Source organism: Ambystoma mexicanum, chromosome 6q (assembly GCF_040938575.1).
Source record: "Ambystoma mexicanum isolate Mex_15411 chromosome 6q, UKY_AmexF1_1, whole genome shotgun sequence".
Classification (NCBI taxonomy): Eukaryota; Metazoa; Chordata; class Amphibia; order Caudata; family Ambystomatidae; genus Ambystoma; species Ambystoma mexicanum.
The window spans coordinates 1,234,219,683-1,234,241,183 of record NC_090937.1 but is presented as its reverse complement, the minus strand read 5'-3'; positions in this window follow the sequence as shown (position 1 = coordinate 1,234,241,183).

Below are 21,501 nucleotides of genomic sequence, written 5' to 3'. Positions count from 1 at the left end.
CCCGTGAGTGTTCTTAGAACACAATCAACTTGCCAGCGAACAATATGGACATCGTCCTCAGGACACCCCCATTTTGTCAATTTACGAACATTTCAGGACATCGCAAGTGTTCTTAGAACACTTTCAACTTGCCAGCGAACAATATGGACAGTGTCCTCAGGACACCCCCATTTTGTTAATTTACGAACATTTAGCGGACAACACTAGTGTTCTTAGAACACTTTTGACTTGCCAGCGAACAATACAGACAGCGTCCATAAAACACACCCATTTTGTTAATTTACGAACATTTCAGGACACCGCGATTGTTCTTAGAACACATTGAACTTGCCAGCGAACAATATGGACAGCGTCCTTAGGAGACCCCCATTTTGTTAATTTACGGACATTTCAGGAAACCGCAAGTGTTCATAGAACACTTTCTACTTGCCAGAGAACAATACCGACAGCGTCCTCAGGACACCCCCATTTTGTTAATTTACGAACATTTCAGGACACCGCGAGTGTTCTTAGTACACATTCAACTTGCCAGCGAACAATACGGACAGAGTCCTCAGGACACCCCCATTTTGTTTATTTACGAGCATTTCCGGACACCGCGAGTGTTCTTAGAACACATTCAACTTGCCAGCGAACAATACAGACAGCGTCCTCAGGACACCCCCATTCAGCGAACAATACGTACAGAGTCATCAGAACACCCCCATTTCGTTAATTTACGAACATTTCAGGACACCACGAGTGTTCTTAGAACACTTTCAACTTGCCAGAGAACAATACAGACAGCGTCCTCAGGACATTCCCATTTTGTTAATTTACAAACATTTCAGGACACCGCGAGTGTTCTTAGAACACTTTCAACTTGCCAGAGAAAAATACAGACAGCGTCCTCAGAAGACACCCATTTTGTTAATTTACGAACATTTCAGGACACCGCGAGTGTTCTTAGAACACCTTCAACTTGCCAGTAAACAATACGGTCAGTGTGCTCAGGACACCCCCCTCCAGCGACCAATACGGACAGCGTCCTCAGAACACCCCCATTTTGTCAATTTACGAACATTTCAGGACACAGCGAGTGTTCTTAGAACACATTCAACTTGCCAGCGAACAATACGGACAGCGTCCTCAGGACACCTCCATTTTGTTAATTTACGAACATTTCAGGACACCGCGAGGGTTCTTAGAACACTTTCAACTTGCCAGAGAACAATACGGACAGCATCCTCAGGACACCCCCATTTTGTTTATTTACGAACATTTCAGGATTCCGCGAGTGTTCTTAGAATACATTCAACTTGCCAGCGAACAATACGGACAGCGTCCTCAGAACACCCCCATTTTGTTAATTTATGAACATTCAGGCACCGCATGTGTTCTTAGAACACAGGACACCGCGAGAGTTCTTAGAACCCATTCAACTTACCAGCGGAACAATACGGACAGCGTCCTCAGGACACCCCCATCCAGGGAACAATACAGACAGCGTCCTCAGAACACTCCCATTTTGTTAATTTACGAACATTTCAGGACCCGCAATTGTTCTTAGAACACTTTCAACTTGCCAGCGAACAATACAGACAGCGTCCTTAGAACACCCCCATTTTGTTAATTTAAGAACATTTCAGGACACCGCGAGTGTTCTTAGAACACATTCAACTTGCCAGCGAACAATATGGACAGCGTCCTCAGGACACCCCCATCCAGCGAACAATACAGACAACGTCCTCAGAACACCCCATTTTGTCAATTTACGAACATTTCAGGATACCGCGAGTGTTCTTAGAACACTTTCAACTTGCCAGCGAACAATACAGACAGCGTCCTTAGAACACCCCCATTTTGTTAATTTAAGAACATTTCAGGACACCGCGAGTGTTCTTAGAACACATTCAACTTGCCAGCAAACAATACGGACAGCGTCCTCAGGACACCCCCATTTGTTAATTTACATACATTTCAGGACACCGCAAGTGTTCTTAGAACACTTTCAACTTGCCAGAGAACAATTTGGACAGTGTCCTCAGGACACCCCCATTTTGTTTATTTATGAACATTTCAGGATACCGCAAGTGTTCTTAGAACACATTCAACTTGCCAGCTAACAATACGGACAGCGTCCTCAGGACACCCCCATTTTTTTATTTACAAACTTTTCAGGACACCGCAAGTGTTCTTAGAACACATTCAAGTTGCCAGCGAACAATATGGACTGTGTCCTCAGGACACCCCAATCCAGCGAACAATACGGACAGCGTCCTCAGAACACCCCCATTTTGTTAATTTACTAACATTTCAGGACACCGCAAGTGTTCTTAGAACACTTTCAACTTGCCAGAGAACAATACGGACAGCGTCCTCAGGACACCCCCATTTTGTTAATTTACGAACATTTAGTGGACACCACGAGTGTTCTTAGAACACTTTCAACTTGCCAGCGAACAATACAGACAGCGTCCTCAGAACACCCCCATTTTGTTAATTTACTAACATTCAGGACACCGCAAGTGTTCTTAGAACACAGGACATCGCAAGTGTTCTTAGAACCCATTCAACTTACCAGCGAACAATACGGACAACGTCCTCAGGACACCCCCATCCACCGAACAATACGGACAGCGTCCTCAGAACACCCCCATTTTGTTAATTTACGAACATTTCAGGACCCGTGAGTGTTCTTAAAACACATTCAACTTGCCAGCGAACAATACGGACAGCGTCCTCAGGACACCCCCATTTTGTTAATTTACGAACATTTCAGGACACCGCAAGTGTTCTTAGAACACAGGACACCGCAAGTGTTCTTAGAACCCATTCAACTTACCAACGAACAATACGGACAGCGTCCTCAGGACACCCCATCCAGTAAACAATATGGACAGCGTCCTCAGAACACCCCCGTTTTGTTAATTTACGAACATTTCAGGACCTGTGAGTGTTCTTAGAACACATTCAACTTGCCAGCGAACAATACGGACCGCGTCCTTAGGACACCCCCATTTTGTTAATTTATGAACATTTCAGGACACCGCAAGTGTTCTTAGTACACATTCAGCTTGCCAGCTAACAATACGGACAGCGTCCTCAGAACACCCCATTTTCTCTATTTACGAACATTTCAGGACACCGCGAGTGTTCTTAGAACACATTCAACTTGCCAGCGAACAATACGGACAGCGTCCTCAGGACACACCCATCCAGCTAACAATATGGACAGCGTCCTCAAAACACCCCCATTTTGTTAATTTACGAACAGTTCAGGACCCGTGAGTGTTCTTAGAACACATTCAACTTGCCAGCGAACAATACGGACAGCGTCCTCTGGACACCCCCATTTTGTTAATTTACGAACATTTCAGGACACCGCGAGTGTTCTTCGAACACTTTCAACTTTCCACCGAACAATAAGTACAGTGTCCTCAGGACACCCCCATTTTGTTAATTTACGAACATTTCAGGACACCGCGAGTGTTCTTAGAACACTTTCAACTTGCCAGCGAACAATACGGACAGCGTCCATAGAACACCCCCATTTTGTTAATTTAAGAACATTTCAGGACACCGCGAGTGTTCTTAGAACACATTCAACTTGCCAGCGAACAATATGGACAGCGTCCTCAGGACACCCCCATCCAGCGAACAATACAGACAACGTCCTCAGAACACCCCATTTTGTCAATTTACGAACATTTCAGGATACCGCGAGTGTTCTTAGAACACATTCAACTTGCCAGAGAACAATACGTACAGAGTCCGCAGGACACCCCCATTTTGTTAATTTACGAACATTTCAGGACACCACAAGTGTTCTTAGAACACATTCAACTTGCCAGCAAACAATACGGACAGCGTCCTCAGGACACCCCCATTTGTTAATTTACATACATTTCAGGACACCGCAAGTGTTCTTAGAACACTTTCAACTTGCCAGAGAACAATTTGGACAGTGTCCTCAGGACACCCCCATTTTGTATATTTATGAACATTTCAGGATACCGCAAGTGTTCTTAGAACACATTCAACTTGCCAGCTAACAATACGGACAGCGTCCTCAGGACACCCCCATTTTTTTATTTACAAACATTTCAGGACACCGCAAGTGTTCTTAGAACACATTCAAGTTGCCAGCAAACAATATGGACAGTGTCCTCAGGACACCCCAATCCAGCGAACAATACGGACAGCGTCCTCAGAACACCCACATTTTGTTAATTTACTAACATTTCAGGACACCGTGAGTGTTCTTAGAACACTTTCAACTTGCCAGAGAACAATACGGACAGCGTCGTCAGGACACCCCCATTTTGTTAATTTACGAACATTTAGTGGACACCATGAGTGTTCTTAGAACACTTTCAACTTGCCAGCGAACAATACAGACAGCGTCCTCAGAACACCCCCATTTTGTTAATTTATGAACATTCAGGACACCGCAAGTGTTCTTAGAACACAGGACATCGCAAGTGTTCTTAGAACCCATTCAACTTACCAGCGAACAATACGGACAACGTCCTCAGGACACCCCCATCCACCGAACAATACGGACAGCGTCCTCAGAACACCCCCATTTTGTTAATTTACGAACATTTCAGGACCCGTGAGTGTTCTTAAAACACATTCAACTTGCCAGCGAACAATACGGACAGCGTCCTCAGGACACCCCCATTTTGTTAATTTACGAACATTTCAGGACACCGCAAGTGTTCTTAGAACACACGCAACTTGCCAGCGAACAATATGGACAGTGCCCTCAGGACACCCAAATCCAGCGAACAATACGGACAGCGTCCTCAGAACACCCCCCTTTTGTTAATTTACTAACATTTCAGGACACAGCGAGTGTTCTTAGAACACTTTCAACTTGCCAGAGAACAATACGGACAGCGTCGTCAGGACACCCCCATTTTGTTAATTTACGAACATTTAGTGGACACCATGAGTGTTCTTAGAACACTTTCAACTTGCCAGCGAACAATACAGACAGCGTCCTCAGAACACCCCCATTTTGTTAATTTATGAACATTCAGGACACCGCAAGTATTCTTAGAACACAGGACATCGCAAGTGTTCTTAGAACCCATTCAACTTACCAGCGAACAATACGGACAACGTCCTCAGGACACCCCCATCCACCGAACAATACGGACAGCGTCCTCAGAACACCCCCATTTTGTTAATTTACGAACATTTCAGGACACTGCAAGTGTTCTTAGAACACATGCAACTTGCCAGCGAACAATATGGACAGTGCCCTCAGGACACCCCAATCCAGCGAACAATACGGACAGCGTCCTCAGAACACCCCCATTTTGTTAATTTACTAACATTTCAGGACACGTGAGTGTTCTTAGAACACATTCAACTTGCCAGCGAACAATACAGACAGCGTCCTCCGAACACCCCCATTTTGTTAATTTACAAACCTTTCAGGACACCGCGAGTGTTCTCAGAACACATTCAACTTGCCAGCGAACAATACAGACAGCGTCCTCAGGACACCCCCATCCAGCGAACAATACGGACAGCGTCCTCAGAACACCCCCATTTTGTTAATTTACGAACATTTCAGGACACCGCGAGTGTTCTTAGAACACTTTCAACTTGCCAGAGAACAATACGGACAGCGTCCTCAGCACACTCCCATTTTGTTAATTTACGAACATTTCAGGACACCGCGAGTATTCTTAGAACACTTTCAACTTGCCAGAGAACAATACGGACAGCGTCCTCAGAACACACTCATTTTGTTAATTTACGAACATTTCAGGACAGCGCGAGTGTTCTTAGAACACATTCAACTTGCCAGTGAACAATACGGACAGCATCCTCAGGACACCCACCTCCAGCGAACAATACGGACAGCGTCCTCAGAACACCCCCATTTTGTCAATTTACGAACATTTCAGGACACAGCGAGTGTTCTTAGAACACATTCAACTTGCCAGCGAACAATACGGACAGCGTCCTCAGGACACCTCCATTTTGTTAATTTACGAACATTTCAGGACACCGCGAGAGTTCTTAGAACACTTTCAACTTGCCAGAGAACAATAGGGACAGCATCCTCAGGACACCCCCATTTTGTTTATTTACGAACATTTCAGGATTCCGAGAGTGTTCTTAGAACACATTCAGCTTGCCAGCGAACAATACGGACAGCGTCCTCAGGACACCTCCATTTTGTTAATTTACGAACATTTCAGGATACCGCGAGAGTTCTTAGAACACTTTCAACTTGCCAGAGAACAATACGGACAGCATCCTCAGGACACCCCCATTTTGTTTATTTACGAACATTTCAGGATTCCGCGAGTGTTCTTAGAACACATTCAACTTGCCAGTGAACAATACGGACAGCGTCCTCAGGACACCCACCTCCAGCGAACAATACGGACAGCGTCCTCAGAACACCCCCATTTTGTCAATTTACGAACATTTCAGGACACAGCGAGTGTTCTTAGAACACATTCAACTTGCCAGCGAACAATAAGGACAGCGTCCTCAGGACACCTCCATTTTGTTAATTTACGAACATTTCAGGACACCGCGAGAGTTCTTAGAACACTTTCAACTTGCCAGAGAACAATACGGACAGCATCCTCAGGCACCCCCATTTTGTTTATTTACGAACATTTCAGGATTCCGCGAGTGTTCTTAGAACCCATTCAATTTACCAGCGAACAATACGGACAGCGTCCTCAGGACACCCCCATCCAGGGAACAATACGGACAGCGTCCTCAGAACACCCCCATTTTGTTAATTTACGAACATTTCAGGACCCGCAATTGTTCTTAGAACACATGCAACTTGCCAGTGAACAATACGGACAGCATCCTCAGGACATCCACCTCCAGCGAACAATACGGACAGCGTCCTCAGAACACCCCCATTTTGTCAATTTACGAACATTTCAGGACACAGCGAGTGTTCTTAGAACACATTCAACTTGCCAGCGAACAATACGGACAGCGTCCTCAGGACACCTCCATTTTGTTAATTTACGAACATTTCAGGACACCGCGAGAGTTCTTAGAACACTTTCAACTTGCCAGAGAACAATAGGGACAGCATCCTCAGGACACCCCCATTTTGTTTATTTACGAACATTTCAGGATTCCGAGAGTGTTCTTAGAACACATTCAGCTTGCCAGCGAACAATACGGACAGCGTCCTCAGGACACCTCCATTTTGTTAATTTACGAACATTTCAGGATACCGCGAGAGTTCTTAGAACACTTTCAACTTGCCAGAGAACAATACGGACAGCATCCTCAGGACACCCCCATTTTGTTTATTTACGAACATTTCAGGATTCCGCGAGTGTTCTTAGAACACATTCAACTTGCCAGTGAACAATACGGACAGCGTCCTCAGGACACCCACCTCCAGCGAACAATACGGACAGCGTCCTCAGAACACCCCCATTTTGTCAATTTACGAACATTTCAGGACACAGCGAGTGTTCTTAGAACACATTCAACTTGCCAGCGAACAATACGGACAGCGTCCTCAGGACACCTCCATTTTGTTAATTTACGAACATTTCAGGACACCGCGAGAGTTCTTAGAACACTTTCAACTTGCCAGAGAACAATACGGACAGCATCCTCAGGCATCCCCATTTTGTTTATTTACGAACATTTCAGGATTCCGCGAGTGTTCTTAGAACCCATTCAATTTACCAGCGAACAATACGGACAGCGTCCTCAGGACACCCCCATCCAGGGAACAATACGGACAGCGTCCTCAGAACACCCCCATTTTGTTAATTTACGAACATTTCAGGACCCGCAATTGTTCTTAGAACACATGCAACTTGCCAGCGAACAATATGGACAGCGTCCTCAGGACACCCCCATCCAGCGAACAATTTGGACAGCTTCCTCAGGACACCCCCATCCAGCGAACAATACAGACAACGTCCTCAGAACACCCCATTTTGTCAATTTACGAACATTTCAGGTTACCGTAAGTGTTCTTAGAACACATTCAACTTGCCAGCGAACAATACGGACAGCGTCCTCAGGACACCCCCATTTTGTTAATTTACGAACATTTCAGGACACCGCGAGTGTTCTTAGAACACTTTCAACTTGCCAGAGAACAATACGGACAGCGTCCTCAGGACACCCCCATTTTGTTTATTTACGAACATTTCAGGACACCGCAAGTGTTCTTAGAACACTTTCTGCTTTCCAGAGAACAATACGGACAACGTCCTCAGGACACCCCCATCCAGCGAACAATACGGACAGCGTCCTCAGAACACCCCCATTTTGTTAATTTACGAACATTTCAGGACCCGCGAGTGTTCTTAGAACACTTTCAACTTGCCAAAGAACAATATGGACAGCGTCCTCAGAACACCCCCATTTTGTTAATTTACGAACATTCAGGACACCACAAGTGTTCTTAGAACACAGGACACCGCAAGTGTTCTTAGAACCCATTCAACTTACAAGGGAACAATACGGACAGCGTCCTCAGGACACCCCCATCCAGTGAACAATATGGACAGCGTCCTCAGAACACCCCCATTTTGTTAATTTACGAACATTTCAGGACCTGTGAGTGTTCTTAGAACACATTCAACTTGCCAGCAAACAATACGGACCATGTCCTTAGGAAACCCCCATTTTGTTAATTTACGAACATTTCAGGACACCGCAAGTGTTCTTAGTAAACATTCAGCTTGCCAGCGAACAATACGGACAGCGTCCTCAGGACACCCCCATTTTCTTTATTTACGAACATTTCAGGACACCGCGAGTGTTCTTAGAACACATTCAACTTGCCAGCAAACAATACGGACAGCGTACTCAGGACACACCCATCCAGCGAACAATACGGACAGCGTCCTCAAAACACCCCCATTTTGTTAATTTACGAACATTTCAGGACCTGTGAGTGTTCTTAGAACACATTCAACTTGCCAGCAAACAATACGGACCATGTCCTTAGGACACCCCCATTTTGTTAATTTACGAACATTTCAGGACACCGCAAGTGTTCTTAGTAAACATTCAGCTTGACAGCGAACAATACGGACAGCGTCCTCAGGACAGCCCCATTTTCTTTATTTACGAACATTTCAGGACCCGTGAGTGTTCTTAGAAAACATTCAACTTGCCAGCGAACAATACAGACAGCGTCCTCAGAACACCTCTATTTTGTTAATTTACAAACATTTCAGGACACCGCGAGTGTTCTTAGAACACTTTCAATTTACCAGCGAACAATACAGACAGCGTCCTCAGGACACCCCCATTTTGTTAATTTACGAACATTTAGTGGAGACCACGAGTGTTCTTAGAACACTTTCAACTTGCCAGCAACAATACAGACAGCGTCCTCAGAACACCCTCATTTTGTTAATTTACGAACATTCAGGACACCGCAAGTGTTCTTAGAACACAGGACACCGCAAATGTTCTTAGAACCCATTCAACTTACCAGCGAACAATACGGACAGCGTCCTCAGGACACCCCCATCCAGCAAACAATACGGACAGCATCCTCAGAACACCCCCATTTTGTTAATTTACGAACATTTCAGGAACCGTGAGTGTTCTTAAAACACATTCAACTTGCCAGCGAACAATACGGACAGCGTCCTCAGGACACCCCCATTTTGTTAATTTGCGAACATTTCAGGACACTGCGAGTGTTCTTAGAACACTTTCAACTTGCCAAAGAACAATAAGGACAGCGTCCTCAGAACACCCCCATGTTGTTAATTTACGAACATTCAGGACACCGCAAGTGTTCTCAGAACACAGGACACCGCAAGTGTTCTTAGAACCCATTCAACTTACCAGCGAACAATACGGACAGCGTCCTCAGGACACCCCCTTCCAGTGAACAATATGGACAGCGTCCTCAGAACACTCCCATTTTGTTAATTTACGAACATTTCAGGACCTGTGAGTGTTCTTAGAACACATTCAACTTGCCAGCGAACAATACGGACCGCGTCCTTAGGACAGCCCCATTTTGTTAATTTACGAACATTTCAGGACACCGCGAGTGTTCTTAGTAAACATTCAGCTTGCAAGCGAACAATACGGACAGCGTCCTCAGCACACCTCCATTTTGTTAATTTACGAACATTTCAGGACACCGCGAGTGTTCTTAGAACACTTTCAACTTACCAGCGAACAATACGGACAGCGTCCTCAGGACACCCCCATCCAGCGAACAATATGGACAGCGTCCTCAAAAAACCCCCATTTTGTTAATTTACGAACATTTCAGGACCCGTGAGTGTTCTTAAAACACATTCAACTTGCCAGCGAACAATACGGACAGCGTCCTCAGGACACCCCCATTTTGTTTATTTACGAACATTTAGTGGACACCACAAGTGTTCTTAGAACACTTTCAACTTGCCAGCGAACAATACAGACAGCGTCCTCAGAACACCCCCATTTTGTTAATTTACGAACATTTCAGGACACTGCAATTGTTCTTAGAACACATTCAACTTGCCAGAGAACAATACGTACAGGGTCCTCAGGACACCCCCATTTTGTTAATTTACGAACATTTCAGGACACCGCGAGTGTTCTTAGAACACATTCAACTTGCCAGCAAACAATACGGACAGCGTCCTCAGGACACCCCCATTTGTTAATTTACATACATTTCAGGACACCGCAAGTGTTCTTAGAACACTTTCAACTTGCCAGAGAACAATATGGACAGTGTCCTCAGGACACCCCAATCCAGCGAACAATACGGACAGCGTCCTCAGAACACCCCCATTTTGTTAATTTACTAACATTTCAGGACACCGCGAGTGTTCTTAGAACACTTTCAACTTGCCAGAGAACAATATGGACAGCGTCCTCAGGACACCCCCATTTTGTTAATTTACGAACATTTAGTGGACACCACGAGTGTTCTTAGAACACTTTCAACTTGCCAGCGAACAATACATACAGCGTCCTCAGAACACCCCCATTTTGTTAATTTACGAACATTCAGGACACCGCAAGTGTTCTTAGAACACAGGGCATCGCAAGTGTTCTTAGAACCCATTCAACTTACCAGCGAACAATACGGACAACGTTCTCAGGACACCCCCATCCACCGAACAATACGGACAGCGTCATCAGAACACCCCCATTTTGTTAATTTACGAACATTTCAGGACCCGTGAGTGTTCTTAAAACACATTCAACTTGCCAGCGAACAATACGGACAGCGTCCTCAGGACACCCCCATTTTGTTAATTTACGAACATTTCAGGACACCGCAATTGTTCTTAGTACACATTCAGCTTGCCAGCGAACAATACGGACAGCGTCCTCAGGACACCCCATTTTCTCTATTTACGAACATTTCAGGACACCGCGAGTGTTCTTAGAACACATTCAACTTGCCAGCGAAGAATACGGACAGCGTCCTCAGTACACACCCATCCAGCTAACAATATGGACAGCGTCCTCAAAACACCCCCATTTTGTTAATTTACGAACAGTTCAAGACCCGTGACTGTTCTTAGAACACATTCAACTTGCCAGCGAACAATACGGACAGCGTCCTCAGGACACCCCCATTTTGTTAATTTACGAACATTTCAGGACGCCGCGAGTGTTCTTCGAACACTTTCAACTTTCAACCGAACAATATGGACAGTGTCCTCAGGACACCCCCATTTTGTTAATTTACGAACATTTCAGGACACCGCGAGTGTTCTTAGAACACTTTCAACTTGCCAGCGAACAATACGGACAGCGTCCATAGAACACACCCATTTTGTTAATTTACAAACATTTCAGAACACCGCGATTGTTCTTAGAACACATTGAACTTGCCAGCGAACAATATGGACAGTGTTCTCAGTAGACCCCCATTTTGTTAATTGACGGACATTTCAGTACACCGCAAGTGTTCATAGAACGCTTTCTACTTGCCAGAGAACAATACCGACAGCGTCCTCAGGACACCCCCATTTTGTTTATTTACGAACATTTTAGGACACCGCAAGTGTTCTTAGAACACATTCAACTTGCCAGTGAACAATACGGACAACGTCCTGAGGACACCCCCATTTTGTTTATTTACGAACATTTCACGACACCGCAAGTGTTCTTAGAACACTTTCAACTTGCCAGAGAACAATACGGACAGCGTCCTCAGGACACTCCCATTTTGTTTATTTACGAACATTTCAGGACACCACAAGTGTTCTTAGAATATGTTGAACTTGCCAGAGAACAATACAGACAGCGTCCTCAGAACACCCCCATTTTGTTAATTTACGAACATTTCAGGACACCGCAAGTGTTCTTAGAACACATTCAACTTTTCAGCGAACAATACGGACAGCGTCCTCAGGACACCCCCATTTTGTTTATTTATAAACATTTCAGGACAGCGCGAGTGTTCTTAGAACACATTCAACTTGCCAGTGAACAATAAGGGCAGCGTTCTCAGGACACCCCCATTTTGTTAATTTACGAACATTTCAGGACACCGCGAGTGTTCTTAGAACACTTTCAACTTGCCAGAGAACAATATGGACAGCGTGCTCAGGACACCCCCATTTTGTTAATTTACGAACATTTCAGGACACCGGGAGTGTTCTTAGAACACTTTGAACTTGCCAGAGAACAATACGGACAGTGTCCTCAGGACACCCCCATTTTGTTAATTTACGAACATTTAGTGGACACCATGAGTGTTCTTAGAACACTTTCAACTTGCCAGCGAACAATACAGACAGCATCCTCAGAACACCCCCATTTTGTTAATTTACGAACATTCAGGACACTGCAAGTGTTCTTAGAACACAGGACACCGCAAGTGTTCTTAGAACCCATTCAACTTACCAGCGAACAATACGGACAGCGTCCTCAGGACACCCCCATTTTGTTTATTTATAAACATTTCAGGACAGCGCGAGTGTTCTTAGAACACATTCAACTTGCCAGTGAACAATAAGGGCAGCGTTCTCAGGACACCCCCATTTTGTTAATTTACGAACATTTCAGGACACCGCGAGTGTTCTTAGAACACTTTCAACTTGCCAGAGAACAATATGGACAGCGTGCTCAGGACACCCCCATTTTGTTAATTTACGAACATTTCAGGACACCGGGAGTGTTCTTAGAACACTTTGAACTTGCCAGAGAACAATACGGACAGTGTCCTCAGGACACCCCCATTTTGTTAATTTACGAACATTTAGTGGACACCATGAGTGTTCTTAGAACACTTTCAACTTGCCAGCGAACAATACAGACAGCATCCTCAGAACACCCCCATTTTGTTAATTTACGAACATTCAGGACACTGCAAGTGTTCTTAGAACACAGGACACCGCAAGTGTTCTTAGAACCCATTCAACTTACCAGCGAACAATACGGACAGCGTCCTCAGGACACCCCCATTTTGTTAATTTACGAACATTTCAGGACCCGTGAGTGTTCTTAAAACACATTTAACTTGCCAGCGAACAATACGGACAGCGTCCTCAGGACACCCCCATTTTGTTAATTTACGAACATTTCAGGACACCGCAAGTGTTCTTAGTACACATTCAGCTTGCCAGCGAACAATACGGACAGCGTCCTCAGGACACCCCATTTTCTCTATTTACGAACATTTCAGGACACCGCGAGTGTTCTTAGAACACATTCAACTTGCCAGCGAAGAATACGGACAGCGTCCTCAGTACACACCCATCCAGCTAACAATATGGACAGCGTCCTCAAAACACCCCCATTTTGTTAATTTACGAACAGTTCAAGACCCGTGACTGTTCTTAGAACACATTCAACTTGCCAGCGAACAATACGGACAGCGTCCTCAGGACACCCCCATTTTGTTAATTTACGAACATTTCAGGACGCCGCGAGTGTTCTTCGAACACTTTCAACTTTCAACCGAACAATATGGACAGTGTCGTCAGGACACCCCCATTTTGTTAATTTACGAACATTTCAGGACACCGCGAGTGTTCTTAGAACACTTTCAACTTGCCAGCGAACAATACGGACAGCGTCCATAGAACACACCCATTTTGTTAATTTACAAACATTTCAGAACACCGCGATTGTTCTTAGAACACATTGAACTTGCCAGCGAACAATATGGACAGTGTTCTCAGTAGACCCCCATTTTGTTAATTGACGGACATTTCAGTACACCGCAAGTGTTCATAGAACGCTTTCTACTTGCCAGAGAACAATACCGACAGCGTCCTCAGGACACCCCCATTTTGTTTATTTACGAACATTTTAGGACACCGCAAGTGTTCTTAGAACACATTCAACTTGCCAGTGAACAATACGGACAACGTCCTGAGGACACCCCCATTTTGTTTATTTACGAACATTTCACGACACCGCAAGTGTTCTTAGAACACTTTCAACTTGCCAGAGAACAATACGGACAGCGTCCTCAGGACACTCCCATTTTGTTTATTTACGAACATTTCAGGACACCACAAGTGTTCTTAGAATATGTTGAACTTGCCAGAGAACAATACAGACAGCGTCCTCAGAACACCCCCATTTTGTTAATTTACGAACATTTCAGGACACCGCAAGTGTTCTTAGAACACATTCAACTTTTCAGCGAACAATACGGACAGCGTCCTCAGGACACCCCCATTTTGTTTATTTATAAACATTTCAGGACAGCGCGAGTGTTCTTAGAACACATTCAACTTGCCAGTGAACAATAAGGGCAGCGTTCTCAGGACACCCCCATTTTGTTAATTTACGAACATTTCAGGACACAGCGAGTGTTCTTAGAACACTTTCAACTTGCCAGAGAACAATATGGACAGCGTGCTCAGGACACCCCCATTTTGTTAATTTACGAACATTTCAGGACACCGGGAGTGTTCTTAGAACACTTTGAACTTGCCAGAGAACAATACGGACAGTGTCCTCAGGACACCCCCATTTTGTTAATTTACGAACATTTAGTGGACACCATGAGTGTTCTTAGAACACTTTCAACTTGCCAGCGAACAATACAGACAGCATCCTCAGAACACCCCCATTTTGTTAATTTACGAACATTCAGGACACTGCAAGTGTTCTTAGAACACAGGACACCGCAAGTGTTCTTAGAACCCATTCAACTTACCAGCGAACAATACGGACAGCGTCCTCAGGACACCCCCATCCAGCGAAATATACGGACAGCGTCCTCAGGACACAACCATTTTGTTAATTTACGAACATTATCAGGACACCGCGAGTGTTCTTAGAACACTTTCAACTTGCCAGAGAACAATATGGACAGCGTCCTCAGAACACACCCATTTTGTTAATTTACGAACATTTCAGTACACCGCGAGTGTTCTTATAACACATTCAACTTGCCAGTGAACAATACGGACAGCGTCCTCAGGATACCCCCCTCCAGCGAACAATACGGACAGCGTCCTCAGAACACCCCCATTTTGTCAATTTACGAACATTTCAGGACACAGCGAGTGTTCTTAGAACACATTCAACTTGCCAGCGAACAATATGGACAGCGTCCTCAGGACACCTCCATTTTGTTAATTTACGAACATTTCAGGACACCGCGAGTGTTCTTAGAACACTTTCAACTTGCCAGAGAACAATACGGGCAGCATCCTCAGGACACCCCCATTTTGTTTATTTACGAACATTTCAGGATTCCGCGAGTGTTCTTAGAACACATTCAACTTGCCAGCGAACAATACGTACAGCGTCCTCAGAACACCCCCATTTTGTTAATTTACGAACATTCAGGCACCGCATGTGTTCTTAGAACACAGGACACCGCAAGTGTTCTTAGAACCCATTCAACTTACCAGCAAACAATACGGACAGCGTCCTCAGGACACCCCCATCCAGAGAACAATACGGACAGCGTCCTCAGGACACTCCCATTTTGTTAATTTACGAACATTTCAGGACACCGCAAGTGTTCTTAGAACACATTCAACTGGCCAGTGAACAATAAGGGCAGCATTCTCAGGACACCCCCATTTTGTTAATTTACAAACATTTCAGGACACCGCGAGTGTTCTTAGAACACTTTCAACTTGCCAGAGAACAATACGGACAGCGTCCTCAGGACACCCCCATTTTGTTTATTTACGAACATTTCAGGACACTGCGAGTGTTCTTAGAACACATTCAACTTGCCAGCGAACAATACAGACAGCATCCTCAGTACACCCCCATTCTGTTTATTTACGAAAATTTCAGGACACCACAAGTGTTTTAAGGCACAGTCAACTTGCCAGAGAACAATACGGACACCATCCTCAGGACACCCCCATTTTGTTTATTTACAAACATTTCAGAACACTGCGAGTGTTCTTAGAACACATTCAACTTGCCAGCGAACAATACAGACAGCATCCTCAGGACACCCCCATTGTGTTTATTTACGAACATTTCAGGACACCGCGAGTGTTCATAGAACACATTCAACTTGCCAGAAAACAATAGGGACAGCGTCCTCAGGACACCCCCGTCCAGCAAACAATACGGACAGCGTCCTCAGAACACCCCCATTTTGTTAATTTACGAACATTTCAGGACACCGCAAGTGTTCTTAGAACCCATTCAACTTACTAGCAAACAATACGGACAGCGTCCTCAGGACACCCCCATCCAGAGAACAATACGGACAGCGTCCTCAGGACACTCCCATTTTGTTAATTTACGACCATTTCAGGACACCGCAAGTGTTCTTAGAACACATTCAACTGGCCAGCGAACAATACGGACAGCGTCCTCAGGACACCCCCATTTTGTTTATTTACGAGCATTTCCGGACACCGCGAGTGTTCTTAGAACACATTCAACTTGCCAGCGAACAATACAGACAGCGTCCTCAGGACACCCCCATCCAGCGAACAATACGGACAGAGTCCTCAGAACACCCCCATTTCGTTAATTTACGAACATTTCAGGACACCGCGAGTGTTCTTAGAACACTTTCAACTTGCCAGAGAACAATACAGACAGCGTCCTCAGGACATTCCCATTTTGTTAATTTACAAACATTTCAGGACACCGCGAGTGTTCTTAGAACACTTTCAACTTGCCAGAGAAAAATACAGACAGCGTCCTCAGAAGACACCCATTTTGTTAATTTACGAACATTTCAGGACACCGCGAGTGTTCTTAGAACACCTTCAACTTGCCAGTAAACAATACGGTCAGTGTGCTCAGGACACCCCCCTCCAGCGACCAATACGGACAGCGTCCTCAGAACACCCCCATTTTGTCAATTTACGAACATTTCAGGACACAGCGAGTGTTCTTAGAACACTTTCAACTTGCCAGCGAACAATACGGACAGCGTCCTCAGGACACCTCCATTTTGTTAATTTACGAACATTTCAGGACACGGCGAGGGTTCTTAGAACACTTTCAACTTGCCAGAGAACAATACGGACAGCATCGTCAGGACACCCCCATTTTGTTTATTTACGAACATTTAGTGGACACCACAAGTGTTCTTAGAACACTTTCAACTTGCCAGCGAACAATACAGACAGCGTCCTCAGAACACCCCCATTTTGTTAATTTACGAACATTCAGGACACCGCAAGTGTTCTTAAAACACAGGACACTGCAAATGTTCTTAGAACCCATTCAACTTACCAGCGAACAATACGGACAGCGTCCTCAGGACACTCCCATCCAGCGAACAATACGGACAGCGTCCTCAGAACACCCCCATTTTGTTAATTTACGAACATTTCAGGACCCGTGAGTGTTCTTAAAACACATTCAACTTGCCAGCGAACAATACAGACAGCGTCCTCAGGACACCCCCATTTTGTTAATTTACGAACATTTCAGGACACCACGAGTGTTCTTAGAACACTTTCAACTTGCCAGCTATCAATACGGACAGCGTCCTCAGAACACCCCCATTTTGTTAAGTTACGAACATTCAGGATACCGCAAGTGTTCTTAGAACACAGGACACTGCGAGTGTTCTTAGAACCCATTCAATTTACCAGCGAACAATACGGACAGCGTCCTCAGGACACCCCCATCCAGGGAACAATACAGACAGCGTCCTCAGAACACTCCCATTTTGTTAATTTACGAACATTTAGTGGACACCACAAGTGTTCTTAGAACACTTTCAACTTGCCAGCGAACAATACAGACAGCGTCCTCAGAACACCCCCATTTTGTTAATTTACGAACATTCAGGACACCGCAAGTGTTCTTAGAACACAGGACACTGCGAGTGTTCTTAGAACCCATTCAATTTACCAGCGAACAATACGGACAGCGTCCTCAGGACACCCCCATCCAGCGAACAATACGGACAGCATCCTCAAAACACCCCCATTTTGTTAATTTACGAACATTTCAGGACCCGTGAGAGTTCTTAGAACACAATCAACTTGCCAGCGAACAATATGGACATCGTCCTCAGGACACCCCCATTTTGTCAATTTACGAACATTTCAGGACATCGCAAGTGTTCTTAGAACACTTTCAACTTGTCAGCGAACAATATGGACAGTGTCCTCAGGACACCCCCATTTTGTTAATTTACGAACATTTAGCGGACAACACTAGTGTTCTTAGAACACTTTTGACTTGCCAGCGAACAATACAGACAGCGTCCATAAAACACACCCATTTTGTTAATTTACGAACATTTCAGGACACCGCGATTGTTCTTAGAACACATTGAACTTGCCAGCGAACAATATGGACAGCGTCCTTAGGAGACCCCCATTTTGTTAATTTACGGACATTTCAGGAAACCGCAAGTGTTCATAGAACACTTTCTACTTGCCAGAGAACAATACCGACAGCGTCCTCAGGACACCCCAATTTTGTTAATTTACAAACATTTCAGGACACCGCGAGTGTTCTTAGTACACATTCAACTTGCCAGCGAACAATACGGACAGCGTCCTCAGGACACCCCCATTTTGTTTATTTACGAGCATTTCCGGACACCGCGAGTGTTCTTAGAACACATTCAACTTGCCAGCGAACAATACAGACAGCGTCCTCAGGACACCCCCATCCAGCGAACAATACGGACAGAGTCCTCAGAACACCCCCATTTCGTTAATTTACGAACATTTCAGGACACCGCGAGTGTTCTTAGAACACTTTCAACTTGCCAGAGAACAATACAGACAGCGTCCTCAGGACATTCCCATTTTGTTAATTTACAAACATTTCAGGACACCGCGAGTGTTCTTAGAACACTTTCAACTTGCCAGAGAAAAATACAGACAGCGTCCTCAGAAGACACCCATTTTGTTAATTTACGAACATTTCAGGACACCGCGAGTGTTCTTAGAACACCTTCAACTTGCCAGTAAACAATACGGTCAGTGTGCTCAGGACACCCCCCTCCAGCGACCAATACGGACAGCGTCCTCAGAACACCCCCATTTTGTCAATTTACGAACATTTCAGGACACAGCGAGTGTTCTTAGAACACATTCAACTTGCCAGCGAACAATACGGACAGCGTCCTCAGGACACCTCCATTTTGTTAATTTACGAACATTTCAGGACACGGCGAGGGTTCTTAGAACACTTTCAACTTGCCAGAGAACAATACGGACAGCATCGTCAGGACACCCCCATTTTGTTTATTTACGAACATTTCAGGATTCCGCGAGTGTTCTTAGAATACATTCAACTTGCCAGCGAACAATACGGACAGCGTCCTCAGAACACCCCCATTTTGTTAATTTATGAACATTCAGGCACCGCATGTGTTCTTAGAACACAGGACACCGCGAGAGTTCTTAGAACCCATTCAACTTACCAGCGGAACAATACGGACAGCGTCCTCAGGACACCCCCATCCAGGGAACAATACAGACAGCGTCCTCAGAACACTCCCATTTTGTTAATTTACGAACATTTCAGGACCCGTGAGAGTTCTTAGAACACAATCAACCTGCCAGCGAACAATATGGACATCGTCCTCAGGACACCCCCATTTTGTCAATTTACGAACATTTCAGGACATCGCAAGTGTTCTTAGAACACTTTCAACTTGCCAGCGAACAATATGGACAGTGTCCTCAGGACACCCCCATTTTGTTAATTTACGAACATTTAGCGGACAACACTAGTGTTCTTAGAACACTTTTGACTTGCCAGCGAACAATACAGACAGCGTCCATAAAACACACCCATTTTGTTAATTTACGAACATTTCAGGACACCGCGATTGTTCTTAGAACACATTGAACTTGCCAGCGAACAATATGGACAGCGTCCTTAGGAGACCCCCATTTTGTTAATTTACGGACATTTCAGGAAACCGCAAGTGTTCATAGAACACTTTCTACTTGCCAGAGAACAATACCGACAGCGTCCTCAGGACACCCCCATTTTGTTAATTTACAAACATTTCAGGACACCGCGAGTGTTCTTAGTACACATTCAACTTGCCAGCGAACAATACGGACAGCGTCCTCAGGACACCCCCATTTTGTTTATTTACGAGCATTTCCGGACACCGCGAGTGTTCTTAGAACACATTCAACTTGCCAGCGAACAATACAGACAGCGTCCTCAGGACACCCCCATCCAGCGAACAATACGGACAGAGTCCTCAGAACACCCCCATTTCGTTAATTTACGAACATTTCAGGACACCGCGAGTGTTCTTAGAACACTTTCAACTTGCCAGAGAACAATACAGACAGCGTCCTCAGGACATTCCCATTTTGTTAATTTACAAACATTTCAGGACACCGCGAGTGTTCTTAGAACACTTTCAACTTGCCAGAGAAAAATACAGACAGCGTCCTCAGAAGACACCCATTTTGTTAATTTACGAACATTTCAGGACACCGCGAGTGTTCTTAGAACACCTTCAACTTGCCAGTAAACAATACGGTCAGTGTGCTCAGGACACCCCCCTCCAGCGACCAATACGGACAGCGTCCTCAGAACACCCCCATTTTGTCAATTTACGAACATTTCAGGACACAGCGAGTGTTCTTAGAACACTTTCAACTTGCCAGCGAACAATACGGACAGCGTCCTCAGGACACCTCCATTTTGTTAATTTACGAACATTTCAGGACACGGCGAGGGTTCTTAGAACACTTTCAACTTGCCAGAGAACAATACGGACAGCATCGTCAGGACACCCCCATTTTGTTTATTTACGAACATTTCAGGATTCCGCGAGTGTTCTTAGAATACATTCAACTTGCCAGCGAACAATACGGACATCGTCCTCAGAACACCCCCATTTTGTTAATTTATGAACATTCAGGCACCGCATGTGTTCTTAGAACACAGGACACCGCGAGAGTTCTTAGAACCCATTCAACTTACCAGCGGAACAATACGGACAGCGTCCTCAGGACACCCCCATCCAGGGAACAATACAGACAGCGTCCTCAGAACACTCCCATTTTGTTAATTTACGAACATTTCAGGACCCGCAATTGTTCTTAGAACACTTTCAACTTGCCAGCGAACAATACAGACAGCGTCCTTAGAACACCCCCATTTTGTTAATTTAAGAAC